Raw genomic sequence first — 12851 nt, 5'->3', positions numbered from 1 at the left:
GGAGATGCACCTATATGCCCTTAGCATTTTTGTAGAGCAGTGGAGATACAAGTCAATACTAGCAAGACCAAAATAATGATTTTCTCTAATAAAAGGAAGCAAAGCCAGCATATGTTCTTCTTTGAAGGCAACATTCTTGAAGAAGTAAATAAGTATGAGTACCACATGATTGATTTCAACAACAAACTTAATTGGGAGGATTCCAGAAAGAAGAGAATTTTAGGAGGGTGGAAAGCATTATATGCTCTTCAAAACAGATGTAGAGAGGTAGAGTTATGAGATTGGAAAATGATTAAAGTGCTTTTTGGACTCTTATTTTTTCCAGTGATGCTATATGGCTGCGAATTGTGCGCTAGTAGCACCCCCATCTCAAAATTGAAACAAATTGAGAAAATCCAAAAACGCTTGATCATGAACAAGTTCAAAGTCAAAATTTTGGAAACTTATGAGACAATGTTAAGTGAAACAAGAGCAACTCCCATCGAATCAATTGCTATGGTGTGGCTCATAAGATATCTAAAAGGAATTGAGCAAATGAGAGTAGGTAAATGGCCTAATGTTATCTTCAATGAAGGCATGAGTGAAAGAAAGAAAACATGGATGAGACGAAACTAAACATGGATGCAAAAATGAAATATCTACCTCAATACCTGTCCCACAAATAACAAGGAGCTAAAAATTTTTGTTATGGAGAAGTTTCGTAAACGGGTATGAGGAAAAGAGTTGGGTAGAAAGAAGAAGTACTAAATTGAGTAATTCAACCTTGCTTGTGATCTACAACAAAAGTAGTTCATTGGAGCTAGCATTCCATGGAGAGCGAAGGTTCTTATTGCTACCAACTTGCATCAACTTCGATGTGAAACGAGAAGGTGGAAAAGGCCTAAAGAATCTTGGGAAGAACGGGTGTGTACATTTTTGCACGTAAGGGGCAGTGGAATAGGAAAAACATTTCATTTTGGAATGTGATGTATTCAAAGACATCAGAGAAAGTTATAAGAATATGTTAGTATCGGTTTCTTGGCATGCATTGTCTTTTCAGCGAGGGGAATGTTGGAAGGTTAGGCCAACTCATCATCAATTTGAATAAGAAAATGATTGAATTCCAAAATGCAAAAAATAGAGAACTGATGGTCTCATAGACTACTTTTAGTCTCGTGGACGTTAAAATATCATTTCATTTCATATTGAATGGAAGAATGGTTTTTTTTTTTTTTAATTAAATGTTGCGGGAAAACTTATCATAACCTGGTGGTCAAACTAGCAGTGGGGATAACAGGTTGACTCATGCAGTGGTTGTTACCCTTAATGCAAGTTGACTCATCACTACTATTCAAAGAAAACCACCCCATATGGAATTACCAGGTTAGTAAGGGGGAATACTTTCACTCCTACAAAATACCTCTATGTTAAATTATTTAGTTACTAGAATAACTAACTCTTAACCGAACAATAATTTTAAGATATACTCTAGTGCTAGAAAATGTTGTTATTAGAACTAAATATTAATTATAAGTTTTTTTTCCTATATTTAAATTAAAGAGAAAACAATTTATCTAATTAGAAAATACCTTAATTAAAAATAAATAATAATCCTATATGTAAACTTACATTTAAAATAATCTATTTTATAAATAGAATTGTGTGATGCTTTATCTAACAATGACATTCTATAGGATGGTTTTATTAGATAGAAACTAAACTTCCTAGAAACTAACTCATTTATGACGACGATGATGATGATGATGATGATTAACGTCCACTGAGACCAAACTTTGGTCTAGGACCTAAAGAAACGAATTATTTAGTTGGATTTAAGATTTTATTCCTATGCTAAAAAAGCTTGGAGAGAAGCCTCCCGAGCTCACTATAATTTTGACATCGTAAAGGGCTAGGAAGGTCAGTATTGCAACAAAGATTATGAAACTGAGATCTAATGTGGTTGTACGCGGGGCACTCTAAGAGGAAGTGATTTTCATCCTCGATGTTCATATTCTCACAAAGATGATAGATCCTTTCCATCCATGGTGTTTTAGGAACGACCCAACGACCCATTTCACTATGGAGCTCATGAGAGTTCGCTCTAATCTTGGCTATAATAAATTTCTTCTTTGAGCTAGTTAAAATAGAGAGATACTTTTGATCTTCTAGGGTGGGGTTGATGACCTCCTTATAATATCTTAATTTTATTTTAGCTGCTAAATCTTTCTCACACCACATTTTTTCTTTGAACTTAGAAGTAACAATATTTTTAATGTTATTAATGTTTTGCAATGCAACATTCTCGTCGGTCTCCCAATGGTTTAACTAGGCCCTGGTGTCTTTATACCAACCTCATTTGAGCCTTAGGTGGTTTTGGTTGGAATTTAAAGCTAGCTTAGGAAGTCTATGGTCTCCTATGTTATTGAGTTTGTGCTTGTACAACAAAAGCCTAGTCATAGCTAGGTTCTCGATAGGGGAAAGACCCACTTCTATGAGGAGAATAGGATAGGGTGTATTGCTTTTAATTTTTAGGTTATACATTATAAAACACTTTTGGATTTGCTCAATCTTTCTCCAGGATTCTCTAGAGATGGTGCAACCCCAAACCTCACATCCATATAAGATAACAGGAGTGACTAAAGTTTCAAAGAGAAACTTCTTTCTATCCCACATTATGAGGTTTGTTGTTTTACAATTATTTTCAAGACCAAAATAAGCTTTCCACCCCCCATTAATCCTTTTCTCAATGCTATAGTTCCAGTTGAGTTTGTGATGAATATCAATTCCTGGGTACTTGTAAAAAGACACTTCCTCCAAGTTACTATTGTCATACATAAAAATAGTGTAAGTGTCCTTCTTGGATTTGATAATCATAACTTTTGTTTTGTGAGTGTTAACAATCATAGCCATGTTAGAGCAGAAATCCTTAAGAAGTCTAAGTTGCTTATCAAGATACTTCATGAGTTAATTCTCATTTATACTTCATGAGTTAAATTTTTTTTAATAGACAAAGTTTTTATATATAGTAATTTTAGTGAAGTATTAATTGTCTAGAGATATTTGAGAAAGAAAGAAAGAAAGAAATCATTTTGAGGTTAAAGATAGCTTATGGGACAAATTGTTTTATAGCTTGATATGAGAGAGATGATTGATTTTGTCCATGCTCAATTTTGAGTTGACATATATCTTTTTTTAAATAAAACTAAAATATTCTTTAAATTAAAAAATAATGTTCGAAAATAAAAATTTAAAATATTTTCTAAATAAAATAAATAATGTTGACTATAATAAAAAATACAAAATTGAATATACATATTTGGTTAATTTTAATTAGAAATGTAAAAACATTAATAATCATATATGGAAAATATGTTGTAATGTCTTGTCCTATAAACATTTTGACTCCATCAACTTACATAAAATTAAAAATAAAATAAAACAAAAAATAAAATTAATAGTTATTATGATTTTAACTATAAAACTATAAAGTTAAATTAAATCATTAAACGCTAGGTTTGCCAACCTATGATTTTTTCCATGGTATTCTTCACTAAGATAGTTTATTTAAAGGCAAAAAATTCCGATGAATCTTGAAATGAGAATAACAAATTACATTAAAATTAAAATTAAAATAAATTATTAAAAAATAAATTAAAATAAATTATTAAAAAATAAATTAATATTATAATTTTAAATTAAACTATGATATTTTGATTTTTGACAACCCATGGCTTTTCCCATGATATTTTTAACCCATGGTTTTTCCTATGGTATTCTTCTATAATATAGCATATTTAAAAGAATAAAATTCTAATGATTTTATCAGCCAAAATAATCAGAATCTTTGAGAGTCCTCCAGATTGTGATTTTCTTTAAAAACTATCTGTTGTTTGAAAGTATTATATAATTTTATTATTTTAAAATAATATTGTTTATCTATTTTTTCCTTTGCCATTGTATTTTTTAAGTCGACTATATCCATAGTTTTTGCAAGTCCTAACATTTTACTATTGAGTGGGTTGAATTTTTTTAACCTATGACATTCAAACATAAACTCAAAGAAAAGTTTTGAAAAATAGTATGTCCTACAATAAGGTTTTATATGGAGTGCATATTGTAATGGAGATTTAAATTTATGATATTAAAAAAAAAACTTATCGAGTTATGGGGAGATATTAAAGTGAAGCATTAAAATATAATGTTAATTAAATTATAAAAGTTAAAAAGTAATAATAAAAATAACAAGTAAATTTAATTTAATTTGTTATATTGTAATTTTGTTTTTATTAATAAAATCACTAATAATTTTTTAAGAAAAAAAGTTATAAATAATTGAATTATAATATACTTATTACATTAAAAAAATTTAAATAATAATATTTCATGACTTTATTTTTAAATTTATTTAATAAGAATATAAAAACTTAATACTAATTAATACATTTGGTGATATGGTAAAATAAAAAATATGCTCGATGCCATCCGACATAAGCTACTTAATTGGAATATACGTGCAAAATTTGATAAATTCTTGGTAGGTTGATCCTTGGAAAATGTCAACATTGGTCTAATGTACATTGTGGCTGTGATGTGAGGAGTCGTAGAAATATTTTTTTCCCCAAATGTCAAATGTAATCTTATTTATAATATTAGTGGCTATAACATAATTTTATTTTAATATTGCTAACTACTTTTTATGGCTTGCACATTTAATTTTATAATTGTGCAACATAATGTGAAAAAGAAAATAAAAAGATAAGATGAATGTATACATAAATATAAATGAGTAAACAAGTAAGAAACATAAATGATATGAATGGAAATGGATGTAAAACAAGTAATCAATAATTAACAACAATTTTTATACTAAATTAGCTTAAATGTTTTTTAACATCTCCAATTTTCTTTAAAATTATTTGTTATGTATTTTTTATCATATCATTGACACTCATTGGCACTCATCTATATCTCTATTCGCCTAATGTCTCTTTATTCTGCTCTGCGTATCTTTAATTTTCATTCAAGTCTCAATTATTTTACTTTCTCCTATTACCTCCCTTTGTTGCTCTGCGTATCTTTAATTTCCATTCAAGTCTCAATTGTTTTACCTTCTCCTATTACCTCCCTTTGTTGTAGCTGATCCTAAGGGTTTCACATAATTGTGTTGAGAAGTTCATTCTACAACCAAGTAAGAGGGATATATACAATTTTTTCCATGCTCAACATATAATAGACACATGTCTTTTCTAATTAGAAAAGCAATGTTTACTATAGTAAAAAAATACAAAAATGAATGAAATTTTTTAATTAAAATCATTATGAAACATCAAGAAATCCAATGTCATATTTTTATTTTAAATGTGAGAAAGATGTATAATTCTTATACTTTTTTAAAGTGTATTTCAATACAAAACTTAAATAAACTAGCCTAGATCTATTTTTCACTCTAAAAGAGGTTTGCATCTCAAGAAATTTGATCTCTCTATAATTTAATATCAACTTTGGAGAGAAATAAAGCAATTAAAAGTAAGTAAAAATAAAAATCCTTATATTTTCGTTGAGTATTAAGAAAAATACTTACATATTCACTTTTAAATGTGAGAAAAACCTATAATTTCAATATAAGACTTAAATAAACTATTTGAATGCCTAATATATTTTAATATCAACTTCTTATATACAGAGAAAAATATAATTAATATATATATATATATATATATATATATATATATATATAATATTGATTGTAATAAAATATTTCAATTTCTAAAGAGACTAAGTAATTGAAACTAAAAAATTGTAATCAAGCCATTCTTAACATAAAATTGATATATAGCATTTAAAATATATTATTAATAATAAATAAATTTCAATATAGATTATAAAGGGTTAAGTAATACTGATATATATTTCAAAATATATTAATAATAATAAAATATTTTATGGGTAAGTGGTCCATAAATAAAATATTTCATTTTAACTGTGTATATATTATATATGTTAAAAAAAGCCCACTTACATCCCAATGTGGGGCTATGTGTGATTCCATACATGCTCAATGTAGAGTTGACACATGTACTTTTAAAATTATATATAATTTTTTATTTATTTAGTCAATAAGAAAAGAATGTCAACTTAAAGAAAATGAATTAATTGCAATTTGAAATTTAAAAAATTAGTGATTTTAGATTATGAAAATAAAATTTAAAATCATTATTTAATTTTGAATAAAGTTACATGATTTTAATTTTTTTACTTTTATGAATTAGTTTTGTATTGCCTTATAAAATCAAAATATCAATACATGAATCATATATTCATGGTTGAACTCAACAAGTAATAGGTGATATTTCAATCTGCCATTGGGAAACCAAATATATTAATCACCTACCAACTATAACCTCTTAGAAAAAGCTAACATCTTATAAAAACAAACAGTTCTATCTAAAATATATGTACTAAGAAAACTATTACAAGAGTACATAGCAAAAACATCATTTAGATGAAGTCATTGGGGAAGGATTTTTAGAATTGGAGCCCAAGTGGGCTATATGCTTCCCCTCACATTGAAGATGGCTCTCCAATTGAGCTATCTTGACATCTAAAATCTCCAAGTAAAAACATTGATACCACTGAGCATGCTTGATATGCTCTAGGGCTGCAAAGATGTTGTACTATTCCTCCTATTTTTTCTTTCAGGACTCATCCGAGGATGGTTTTCGATTGCGAGTGTAGTGTTACAAAATTTATGTGTTTCTTTCATCATCCCTGGGCAAGGCCAATATCATGAACCTATTGGGAAACCTCATCAATAATATCAAAATCTAAGAAGGCTTGGCAATCAACAATAGACAAGGATTCAAGATGGTGGATCTCCAATTGAATTTCTAAGGGAGTAGCCAGATTGTCAATAGTTTTAACCTCCTCTACCTAGACTTGGGCTCGATGTATGCCTTGGGGGCCTCAACTATCCCTTCCTTGGCGGTTGTGCATACACTGTTGATGCATGATGACCAGGGGGAATAGTAACAGAAACTAGATTTTGGGCATTGTTCGTGGCAGAGGGAGGATTCAAGATAAAAACATAGTATTGACAAACTAGACTAGAAACAACGTAAACTTTGAAACTGAAACTGATACTGTTACCCATTTCGTAGAGATAGCAAAAAAGTGACCTGATTTTGAAAAGGGGCGATGCAGAACACACATATTTTTTTAGAGCATAGTTTTTGGCACTTTAAATAACCGACATGATTACCCATTTCGTAGGGGTAGTAAAAAAGTGACCCGATTTTGAAAAGTGGTGATGCAGAATACACTTCTTTTTTTTTTGGCATATTTTTGACACTTTAAATTTTCTTATGTATCAAATATAATTATTTGTTTTAAATGTTAGTGATTTTCATGCTGATTTTGAAACGTGTTGATGCAACATAACTTTTTTTAGAGGACTTATTTTCACACTTTAAAATTTATTCTGTCCAATTTTTTTTTGAAATTATGATTACTTAACGAATTTTCAAGTTGTTTTTTTTTTAAATGTTGATTACTTAAAACAACAAATATAAAAATATATATAAAAAAGACAAAAAAAAATGTAAAAAAATAATTATCTCATAAACCATAAAATAATTTGGAAAAAATAAATAAAAACAAAATTAATATATATATATATATATATATATATATATATATATATATATATATATATAATTAAGTAAGTAAAAATAAAAAAAATTAAAAAAACATCAACAAAAACTTGAAAAAAAAATCATTAAAAACAAACTAGATTAAAAAAAATAGAAAATTAACAAAAAAACAAATTAAAAAAACTAGTAAAATTAATATTAAAAACATTTAAGAAAAAACTAAAAAAACAAAAATAAACTCAAATTATAAAAAAAAAATACCAAAAAAAAAAATGAAAATTTAAAAAATATATATATATCTTTTCAAATTAAAAAAAAAAAAAAAATCAAAAAACATTTAAAGTTTAAAAATAAATAGGTATTTTTGATTAAAAAAATAAATAAAAAATTATTAAGCGCAAGATTTTTTATTTCAAAACAAAAAGATTAAAAGTTAAAAAATTTTACACTTTTGTTTAAACAATTTTTTTATTTAAAAAAAAAAATACCCCCGTTGTCGCCCAACCGCCCGTGGTGGCGCGCCCTGGGCGGAGGTGTCTGCATGCACACGGAGGCTTCTCTGAGGGAGCAATACCATACCACATGGGTTCATATTGGGAGATATATATTGAGGAAAATTTGACTTAATATATTGGGGGATATATAGGGGGTAAAGGGTTTTTATATTGGAAAGTATAAAAAATGGAGCTGAAAGTTAATGAAAAAATATAAAGGGGTATAAAAAATGTTAATGGAAAAATGGATACCTACAATATCTAGTGAAAGTAGGGATATTTTAAATTTGGGAGGTGTATTGGGTTCATATTGGTAGGGGATTAAATAATGTGATTTTTAGAGATATTTTCCACTATGTAGTCAATTTAGGGGTATTGTTCAGTATGCCATGAACACATGCGATATGTCACAGGTTGATTGAGTGAAGCCCTCGTGGGGCTGCTCGTGGTGGCGTGGCCCTGGGCGGAGGGGTCTGCATGCAACCCCTTTGCCCAGGGCCGCGCCACCACGGGCGGTAGCAGGGTAATTTTTTAAATAAAAATAATAATAATTTTTAATTTTTTTGTTTTTATTTGTTTTGTTTTTAAATAAAAAAATTTAAAATTTTATATAAAAAATTAGGGTTAATTATTTATTAATCTTGTTTTAAATAAAAAATATTGTTTTTTAAATTGTTTTTTTTTAAATAAAAATTTTAAATGTTTTTAATAAAAAATATATATTTTTTGTTTTAAATTTAAATGTTTTTTTTGAAAATACACATATATTTTAAATTTTATTTATTTATTTATTTTTTAATTTGAGTATATTTTTGTTTTTTAGGTTATTTAAAAAAAAAATAATCTTAATTTTAGTAGTTTTTAATTTTTGTTTTTTGTTTTTTGTTTTTTGTTTTTTGTTTTTTTGTTTTTTTGTTAATTTTCTATATTTTTTTTTAAGTCTAGTTTGTTTTTAAATTTTTTTGTTTGTTTGTTTGTTTTTTCTTCATGATTTTTTAATTTTTTCTATTTTTATCTATTTAGTTTATGTAGTTTATTTATTTATTTTTAAATATTTTTTTCTTACTATTTATTTGTTTATAATTTTTAAGTTTTTTAATTCTTATATTTTATAGGTTAATTTTGTTTTTTTTTTTAACATTTTTATGATTGATTCTTTTTTTTTTGGTCTTTTCTTATATATTTGATTTTTTTTTATTAGTATATATTTTAATTTATGTTTTGTTATTTTCTTTAACCTTTTTTTTGTTTACTGTTTTTTCATTGTTTTAATTTTTCGGAAATTTTAATGTTTTTTGGGGTCATGATAAAATCTTTTACACCATTATTTCGAAATGTTGAAATTTTACCCTTGAAAAAAAAGTGTTATTTCAGCGTCAACACTTTTCGTTTTGAGGGTGTTTTTTGCACAAAATTTACCATTGAAAAAAAAAGTGTTATTCGAACATCAACATTTTTTGTTTTGAGAGCGCTTTTTGGACAATATTTGCACAAAAAAATTGTTTTCACCGCCATTTTTAAAATATGTTGAAAATTTACCCTAGGAAAAAAAAAATGTGTTATTGCAGCATCGACACTTTTCGTTTTTAGCACAGGTTTTGATGTTTTTACGAGGTTTTTTTGCCAAAGTTCCCGTTTTGAGTTTACAGTTCTCGTTTCAAAGTTTAAATTGTTCAGAAGAAGAAGAGCACCCTAAACAATCTCGCCCAATAGAATCCACCACAACCAACAAGTCAGGCCGAAGAATAGGTTGAGTTTGTCTCCACATGAAGAAATGCTAAAGGCCCCCAAAGAGAACTAATAATAGGCATGATCTAAAAACCATAAACTAAACTCTAGAATGGGTAGAATATAACCTAACATGCACAATTCTTACCACTGATAACGTATCCCAAGCTGCCAGACACTCCAGTTGCAAATGAAGAATCAACATAGCAATGACCAATCTCAACATGGAAGCCAAGTCCATAGGGCATCACTGATTCAATTGAATTATGCTGCCATAAAGGATTCTTGACCTTGTTGAAGGTCTTCTACAACCAACCTTCTATATTATTTGTGTCTAGGCACCATTCACCAACGCAACACCCATGAAAGCTCAAGCTTCCTCAGACCCAGGAGTAAGGCTACACAGGTTCGAAATCATAAAAATCAGTTGCAAAATCACCAAGGAAATGAATTCACCTCCATAAAACCCGCACCCCCCAAGGTTTGGAAAATCCCACCTACTATAGGGGATATTCATAGCAACACTGTATACATTGGAGCAATATCCTCCTTCGAGCAGGAATGAAATCAGATAAATGGCACTCCATATTTGTAACTTCGTAATAGATGCCACACTCCTCTACATGTGGGGGACTAGCCATGCCACCCCCCTCTTGAATGTTTTATGAGGTGGCGAGGTGGCGGGCTTGCTCCCTAACCACCTAACTTGCCTCACTTTCTACCCCATGAGGGAACATGTTTTAGTTATTTAAAAGCAAGGTTATTTTTATTTCTATCTTTCAATAATATTTAATATGTAAAGTTATGATGGATCTTAGGCTAGAATATGATCTCTTAGTCATCAAATACCATTACCATTATAATTTAAAACAATTAATGTTAAATAATATTATTTTTTTTCTCCGTAAGGCTAATTCTATTAAAAAACCAAAAAAATATTTACAACGAGGCCCTGCCTCAACCATTGTCACTGAGTTCATCATAAAAGTCTAAACTGCCCCAGATTTGGGGAAACCAGTTTGACATGGCAAAATACCAAACATATAACCCGAGATCATAACCAAAGGGAAGACCATACATAAGACCAGTATCCATGTTTAAGGCAAAAATCAGAGGAGGATTCAGCACAGCATCACCTGATGCTACAACAGAATGACACAATCGCTTATCGTTCATATAAACAGCAAAAATAACACGTGAGTAGACCAAACCCATCAGCAGCAGACGTCTGAGATGGCGCTTAGGTGGCCACAGATGCCACGCGGCATCAATTGTTGTTATCCTGGTCCGTTGGCTCCTCAATGATGGGGTAGGCATACTTGTACCAGTCTTCAGCATTCTCCTCCACGTCGCCCTTCACTACGCCACCTAGAGGCTCCCATGCATGCTGGGTGCCGCTCAAACTGCCAACAAAATCCATCTTGATTGAAGCTCCTACTGATCTGCCACCATCATGTTGAATGTCACCAGCTTGAACATCTTCACCATGCAGACGACCATGACTAACATCCTTGCAACCACGATTCGCTCCCTGATTTCTCTCCTCCTGAGAAGACGCTTCAGTATTTCTTGCCTGAGCACTGTTCAGCTCATTTTCTTTGGAGAATACTATGGTCACATTCGCTATAATGATGGGCCTATTCAGGCTACTCTGGAACCTGAACTGGGTCGAGTGAGGGACATATCTGGGAAGCAGAGGAGAGATTACAGTGTGGAGCCTGATATCACTGTGCGCAGCCATGGAGGCATGCCCTTGACCTCGTCCACTGTGCGTAAGGGGATTGTTTCTGGGCGGAGACCTGGGAGGAGGCAAATTCTCATGAAAATGAGGGGGAGAGGCAGGAACAGAGCTCTGCGCTGCCACCGCGGGTGCCTCCTCTGCGACTCCTCATGCGGTGACGGACCATATCTGCGAGGTTGGCATGCAAAGCAGCAGGACAAGAGGTTGGCGAGGAGAACAGGTTGTGGATAGAGGGCTCCTGTGCTGGATATATAAGGAAATGCCTGGAGTGGGAATAATGCTGCCCATTTCTGAGGTCAATGCAGCAAAGAAGCCAACATCGGCTTCCAGTGACATTTCTGCAACAAGAATTCCTAGCCTGAGGCAGACATATGCAAAGGGAGGGAGGATAAACAGAGGGTTCGAGAGGCTCCATACTGTTTTCAGCAACTTCAAGGTCTCGGCTAGAGGGGCCATTTAATGTTGCTCGCATGCTTACCTGTGTTCGTCTTAGGTGAGCGTTGAACATAGCGTTGCCCACCGTATGCCAGGTCCGATCGTCGGCGGTCCGTTGGGTGGCCATTAATGGTCTTGGAGTTCACCGACATCCGGGTAATGTTAAATAATTATTAATATTAATATTATTTCTTATTATTATTACTAACATTAATTGATAAATTAATTCTGTAATAATTATTAATGTTATTAGTAACATTAATTAAAAAACTAGTTATTATTAAATATTAATTAATTTATAATAATTAAATAATAATTAATTAATATAAATATCAATTTAATAATATTATTTATAAATTATTATAAATAATTTAATTTATTAAATTATAATAAATTATTAATAAATTAAGGTTTGCACTTCTAGGGATTTGATCCCTCTTGGAGCATGATAGATCCAGAGTTAAATGGATCTAGGTTGGTTATAACATAATTCTCATAAGAACTAAACCACATAGAAACCAACTCCAATGGATATTATATAGCTTAGTATGGGGAAGATTATGTCCCCAAAAGTTACATTTAAAAATAATAAAATAATACTTACAGTAACAAATTAAAAAAATAGTAATAACAAAAAAATATTTTCATATTCCATCAGAAAATGTGTAATTTATTTAATTATGCATATGAAGTTGATAAGTGACATTTAAAAAATATTAATAATTTTAATATGGGTTAAAAATAAAATATTTCAATTAATAAGTTTATGGCTTAAAGCAGGAGAAAAAAAACACATCTTACTTCCACAAAAAGTCAAAAGCAACA

This window comes from Pinus tabuliformis, chromosome Q (assembly GCF_031772625.1).
Source record: "Pinus tabuliformis cultivar Carrire ecotype Pingquan chromosome Q, CPIR1, whole genome shotgun sequence".
Taxonomy (NCBI): domain Eukaryota; kingdom Viridiplantae; phylum Streptophyta; class Pinopsida; order Pinales; family Pinaceae; genus Pinus; species Pinus tabuliformis.
This window is presented reverse-complemented; position numbering follows the sequence as displayed.